Source organism: Triticum dicoccoides, chromosome 5A (assembly GCF_002162155.2).
Source record: "Triticum dicoccoides isolate Atlit2015 ecotype Zavitan chromosome 5A, WEW_v2.0, whole genome shotgun sequence".
In the NCBI taxonomy this organism is placed as follows: Eukaryota; Viridiplantae; Streptophyta; class Magnoliopsida; order Poales; family Poaceae; genus Triticum; species Triticum dicoccoides.
Window position 1 is genome coordinate 106,465,394 of NC_041388.1, and position 7,538 is coordinate 106,472,931.

Below are 7,538 nucleotides of genomic sequence, written 5' to 3' on the forward strand. Positions count from 1 at the left end.
CAAAGAAAAATCAAATCGTCGACTATCCGGATGCAGAGGCCTTAGCGGCTTTCAAGCACAACATCTGAGACGAGTGGCTAGCCCGGCACCTTGGTCAGGAAAAGCCGGAATCTATGGCAGCCCTCACGACGCTCATGACCCGCTTTTGTGCGGGAGAAGATAGCTGGTTGGCTCGCAGTAACAACATATCAAAGAACCATGGTACCTCAGATACCAAGGACGACAACAGCAGGTCATGTCGCAACAAGCATAAGCGCCGCATTAACGGCGAAAGTACTAAGGATACGGCAGTCAATGCCGGATTCAAAGGCTCTAAACGCGGTCAGCGGAAAAAGCCATTCAAACAAAGTACGCCGGGTCCGTCCAACTTGGACCGTATACTCGATCGCTCGTGTCAAATACACGGCACCCCAGACAAGCCAACCAATCACACCAATAGGGATTGTTGGGTGTTCAAGCAGGCCGGCAAGTTAATTGCTGAAAACAAGGACAAGGGGCCGCATAGCAATGACGAGGAAGAACCCCGGCAGCCGCACACTGGAGGACAGAAGAGGTTTCCCCCGCAAGTGCGGACGGTGAACATGATATACGCAACCCACATCCCCAAGAGGGAGTGGAAGCGTGTGCTTAGGGACGTATATGCGTTGGAGCCAGTCGCCCCAAAGTTCAACCCTTGGTCCTCCTGTCCGATCACCTTTGATCGCATGGACCACCCCACTAGTATCCGTCACGGCGGATTCGCCGCACTGGTCCTAGACCCAATCATTGACGAATTTCACCTCACTCGAGTCCTTATGGACGGTGGCAGCAGCCTGAACCTGCTTTATCAGGACACAGTGTGCAAAATGGGTATAGACCCCTCAAGGATCAAACCCACAAAGACGACCTTTAAAGGCGTCATTCCAGGTGTAGAGGCCCACTGCACAGGCTCAATTACACTGGAAGTGGTCTTCGGATCCCCGGATAACTTCTGAAGCGAAGAGTTAATCTTCGATATAGTCCCATTCCGCAGTGGTTATCACGCGCTACTCGAACGAACCGCATTCGCTAGATTCAATGCGGTGCCACATTATGCATACCTCAAGCTCAAGATGCCAGGACCTCACGGAGTTATTACAGTCAACGGAAACACAGAGCGCTCTCTCCGAACAGAGGAGCACACCGCGGCCCTTGCAGCAGGGGCGCAAAGCAGCCTCTCAAGGCAATCTACCAGTTCGGCATTTCAAAGCCCGGACACTTTCAAGCGCGCTCGGGGCAATCGGCAAAAAGACCGCCTGGCACGATCTGAGCTCGCGTAGCAATACGTCGGCCACCCCAATCCCAACCCAACGGCGTTGTTCGTGCCGCGCGTACATAATTACCCATTAAAAATACCATGGGCACAGGTGGGGGGGCACAACTACGGCACGCCCCAAAACGCGGCCTAAACCGCACCAGGGGCTTCCCGTTTGGTTATTTTTCCTTTTCTTTCAGGACTTCAATCTATGGAAACACTGTCCGACAGCTCTATTGCCGAACACATGATACAGCAACCAAGGAGGCCGACAACTACGGAATTCCCAGGTGGATTACAAATTTCATATAATTCCTCAGCTCGCCCTTGGAAGGGACATAGTCCTACTCTTTTGCTTATTACACTATCTATATCACTCTGCTTTAATGCAATTTTTTAATATACAATGCATGACATTACGACTATTATCGCATTTTTTGTTATATGTATACATATCTATGTGTTCATTAATGACGCCTAGCAACCGTACACTCTGGTACGGCCAATGCACCAAGGGCTTACGTACCCACAATATGGTGTGAAAAGTCCGAACACTTTCACAAGTGCGGCACCCCGAACTTATAGCATTATATGCATCAGCTCCGAATCATGTCTTTGGTCAAATGTTGGGTTTGCCCGGCTCCTATGTTTTGGTACCTTACGTTCCGCTCTATCGGCTAAGGTAGCGCTAGGAGAACTACTCCGATTGTGCCCCGGTTCTGCCGGGCTGAGCACCTCAGTAGAGAAAGCTAAAACTGACTGTCATGATAAGGCGAGAGACTGGTCGCTGTTCGGCGAGGTTTTTCGAGTCCCTAAAGACTTATGCCGCTTAAGGTGAAGGGCCGGCTCCGTCCAGCCTACAGGCGTGTATCGCGCCCCGAATTCGGCCTTCCGAATACCAGGGGCTTCGCCGAAATTTAAAATTATAGAATTCTATGGCTAAGTGAGAGTGATAAAGCATTATTAGTCCGGTTGCCTTGTTCGTTGTGCTGAGCACCTCCCTCGAAGGACCCAAACATGGGAACAAGAGTGCTCAGGTTTATCCCGAACACCCTAGCACTCGTGGTATGGGGGTAGAAGCCGAGGACTAGCCATCTCTCAGGTTGGATAAATAGCCAAACAGAAGGTAATATTTTAAATTCACACAAGCATTGCATAGCGCATATGAAACAAGTTTTCATCACTCAGGATAAAAAACGAGCAAGTCTGATTCAAATATTACATTTTGTGAACACTCATCTGCGATAAGACGGGCACCCGGCAGAACACCCTCGTAGTACATCTCAAGGTGGCGGTGCTCCTTACCCTCCGGTGGCCCCTCCTTGATAAGCTTCACGGCGTCTAGCTTGACCCACTATGTTTTCACACGGGCGAAGGTCCGTCATGCACCTTCAATGCAGACGGATCGCTTGACGACCTCCAGCCGTGGGCAGGCATCCACAAGCCGCCTCACCAGGCCGAAGAAGCTGTTCGGAAGGGCATCGCCAGGCCACAACCGGACTATGAATCCCTTCATGGCCTGATCGGCCGCCTTATGTAGCTCGGCCATCTGCTTCAGCTGGTCGCTCAATGCCACCAGATGTTCGGCCTCAGCGTACTGAGACCATAACAACTTCTCCGTCGAGCTCCCGTCCCCGGCCCAGTAGAATTGTGCGGCATCGGACACACTGCGGGGCAAATCTGCGAATGCTCCTGAAGAGCTCCGGATTCGGGTAAGTAATTGGTAATTCACCTTTACATGCTCGCTTTGCATACAGAAAGCCTTACCCGCTGCTATCTTCTTCATCGCGTCGATCTCCTAAAGGGCCTTCTGGGCCTTGGCCTTGGCACTCTTCGCGCTCTCACGGGCCGCGGCAAGCTCAGACTCTCGTGTCTTCAAGTCAAGCTCCAACGCCTCGTGCTTCGTCATGAGAGCCTGGAGCTCTTGCTGCACCTCGCCCACCCGAGCCTCGTGCCTCTCTCGCTCGGTGCGCTCCTGGGCCGCCTTCTCTTTGGCCTGGGACAGCGCTTGCTTCAGGGTCGCCACCTTGGTCATGGCCCCTGGCAAACATACAATGATCCTGTCATTTAGCAATCGCGTCCTTTTTCTCATATATAGACGGGGTATTACTTACCCTTGTTCTCCTCGAGCTGCCTCTTAGCAAGGCCGAGCTCTTTCTGGGACCCCTCGAGGGCCTCCTTTAGTACGGCGACCTCCGCAGTTAGTGCTGCGGATGCCAGTAGCGAAGCCTGCATACGCATATTGACATACTTATATTAGACTCCTGCGATATCATTTGATCCTCTATTCGGCTTTTCTTTGTGAACACCGAACAAAGCATCAGGGGCTACTGTCTATGCGGTAATATTTCTACTACATTTTAAAACACTTACCTCGAAGCCTGTTAGAAGGCTAGTACAGGCTTCAGTCAATCCGCTCTTGGCGGACTGAACCTTCTGGATCACCGCACTCATGATAGTGCGGTGCTCCTCCTCGATGGAAGCACTGTGAAGCGCTTCCAACATAGTGTCCGGCGCCTCTGGATGGACAGAGGTCACCAGCACAGGCGTTTCACCCCCCTTAGAAGGGGACCGCTTACCCGAGCTCGGAGCCGTTGGAGGGTCCGGTCGGTGTTCGGCTGAGGGCCGAACTCGGAGCTCTCGGGGACCCCATCCCCTCAGCTCCCGGAGTCTGGAAGGTCGCCTTGAGGTGCCTCCGGGACTATCCCCCCTCGATCTGGTGCCTCTTGAGACAGCACCTCGCCGTCGTCGGCTGGATGAGGGGAGGTGGTGGTCGGGACTGGATCGCTATCCATGTCCGATGAGCCCAGGGAGCCGTCCGAGGATACCTCGATATTGGCTCGGGGCGGCCTGCACAATTGAGTTCGGCATTAGGGAAAGAAATGCGACAAAGGAATCCTATGGGTTACTTTGGTATCCGAACACTTACGATCTCCCGTGGGGCTTGGCCCTGGGCAACCACTCGTCTCCACTTTTGTCGGCGGCGGTAGAGCTGTCTAGACGAAGTGTCCTTCCCTTCTTGGACCCTCCGGCCTCCCCAGCTGGGGCGGCCTTCCTTTTCTTGTCTCCCCTAGTCAGTGGGGGAGCCTCTTCTTCCTCTTCCTCATCTTCAGGGGAAGAGTGCGCCGCAGACTCATCGGACGGTGAGTCCGACGACGCCTGGCGTCGGGAACTCTTTCGAGCTCCCTTGGCCTTCTGGGTCTTCTCCGGCACCTTATAAGGGGCCGGAGTCAACATCTTCGCCAGGAGGGCGTCTGCAGGGTCTTCGGGCAAGGGAGCCGGGCAGTCGATTTGTCCGGCCATCTTCTGCCAGTCCTGCTAACGGCACGGGAGTTTAGATCCCGCATAGAATCAATCTATATAGAAAACAAGTATCCTCTGAAAGGTAAAACAACTTACCGCACTGGCGTGGCGCTTCGCGCTGAATCCGCGATCCTCAGTAATGGGGGGAGGGACTGCGGCGCCCTTGAACAGCACCCTCCAGGCATCTTCATGTGTCATGTCGAAGAGCCTGTTCAGAGTTCGGTGCTGCGCCGGATTGAACTCCCACAAGGTAAACTCCCGTTGTTGGCATGGGAGTATCCGGCGGACGAGCATAACCTGGACTATGTTGACAAGCTTGAGCTTCTTATCCACCATGTTCTGAATACATGACTGGAGTCCGGTCAGCTCTTTTGAATTACCCCAGGACAGGCCCTTCTCTTTCCAGGAGGTGAGCCGCATGGGGATGCCAGATCGGAACTCGGGGGCCGCTACCCATGCGGGGTCGCGTGGCTCGGTGATATAGAACCACTCCGATTGCCACCCCTTTATGGTGTCCACGAAGGTGCCCTCAAGCCATGTGATGTTGGGCATCTTGCCCACCATGGCGCCTCCGCACTCCGCCTAGCAGCCGCTCACTACCTTCAGCTTGACATTGAAGGTCTTCAGCCATAAGCTGAAGTGGGGCTTGATGCGGAGGAAGGCCTCGCACACGACGATGAACGCCAAGATGTTGAGGATGAAGTTCGGGGCCAGATTGTGGAAATCCAGGCCGTAATAAAACATGAGCCCCCGGACGAAGGGATGGAGAGGGAATCCCAGTCCACGGAGGAAATGGGTGAGGAATACCACCCTCTCATGGGGCTCGGGGGTGGGGATGAGCTATCCCTCATCTGGGAGCCGGTGCGTGATATCGTCGGGCAGGTATCCGACTCTCCTCAGTTCCTTGATGTCTTCCTCCATGACGGAGGAGACCATCCACTTGCCTCCCGCTCCGGACATGGTTGGAGAAGGTTGAGATGGAAGTGAGGACTTGGGCGCTAGAGCTCGAGTGTGCGGGAGCGGATGAGCAGAGGAGGAAGAAGGCGTGGATAGAAAGGTGAATCCTTATCCCTTTATATGGGCGGACAAAATTAAGCGTCCCCACTTGCCTAGTAAAACTCGCTTATCCCCCAAGCGCCGCGATTGATGGCGCGGTTGGGTTACCCACGCCCGTATTGATGAGAATCCCGTAATAAGGGGACACGATCTCTGGTTTGACAAGACGTGTCGAAAAACTGCCTCGCGTTATGTGCGGGGCTGGTTAAAAGAAACGGTTCTAATAATCACCGGGCCATGATGTAACATCATTAGATCTGTGAAAAGATTATTCTCTCTGCGGTGAAATGTGGGACTTATTTTGCAGGATCGGACATTATCCTCGTATTCAAATTCTTCTGTGATGTATTCGGAGAAGGAACCCGCCTTGCAATGCCGAAGACAACTGCGCGTCGGACTCATCATCATTGAAGCCTGGTTCAGGGGCTACTGAGGGAGTCCTAGATTAGGGGGTCTCCGGACAGCCGGACTATCTCCATTGTCCGGACTGTTAGACTATGAAGATACAAGATTGAATACTTCGTCTCGTGTCCAGATGGGACTCTACTTGGCATGGAAGGCAAGCTAGGCAATGCGTATATGGATATCTCCTCCTTTGTAACCGACCTTGTGTAACCCTAACCCTCTCCGGTGTCTATATAAACCGAAGGGTTTTAGTCCATAGGACAACAATCACATCATACAATCATACCGTAGGCTAGCTTCTAGGGTTTAGCCTCTCTGATCTCGTGGTAGATCTACTCTTGTAACACCCATATCATCAATATTAATCAAGTAGGACATAGGGTTTTACCTCCATCAAGAGGGCCCGAACCTGGGTAAAACTTCGTGTCCCTTGCCTCCTGTTACCATCCGGCCTAGACGCACAGGTCGGGACCCCCTACCCGAGATCCGCCGGTTTTGACAATGACAGGGCCCACGAGGGTGGAGGGTGCGCCCCCTACCTCGTGTCCTCCTGGTTGATGTCTTGACGTAGGGTCCAAGTCCTCTGGATCATGTTCGTTCCGAAAATCACGTTCCCGAAGGTTTCATTCCGTTTGGACTCCGTTTGATATTCTTTTTCCGCGAAACCCTAAAATAGGCAAAAAACAACAATTTTGGGCTAGGCCTCCGGTTAATAGGTTAATCCCAAAAATAATATAGAAGTGTATAATAAAGCCCAATAATGTCCAAAACAGAATATAATATAGCATGGAACAATAAAAAATTATAGATACGTTGGAGACGTATCAAGCATCCCCAAGCTTAATTCCTGCTCGTCCTCGAGTAGGTAAATGATAAAAACAGAATTTTTGATGTGGAATGCTACTTGGAATAATTTCAATGTAATTCTCTTAATTGTGGCATGAATATTCAGATCCGAAAGATTCAAGACAAAAGTTTAATATTGACATAGAAATAATAATACTTCAAGCATACTAACTAAGCAATTATGTCTCTTTAAAATAACATGGCCAAAGAAAGTTATCCCTACAAAATCATATAGTCTGGCTATGCTCCATCTTCACCACACAAAGTATTCAAATAATGCACAACCCCGATGACAAGCCAAGCAATTGTTTCATACTTTTAATGTTCTCAATCTTTTTCAATCTTCACGCAATACATGATCGCGAGCCATGGACATAGCACTATAGGTGGAATAGAATGGTGGTTGTGGAGAAGACAAAAAGGGAGAAGATAGTCTCACATCAACTAGGCGTCAATGGGCTATGGAGATGCCCATCAATAGATATCAATGTGAGTGAGTAGGGATTGCCATGAAACGGATGCACTAGAGCTATAAATATATGAAAGCTCAACAAAAATAAACTAAGTGGGTGTGCATCCAACTTGCTTTCTCACAAAGACCTAGGGCATTTTGAGGAAGCCCATCGTTGGAATATACAAGCCAAGTTCTATAATG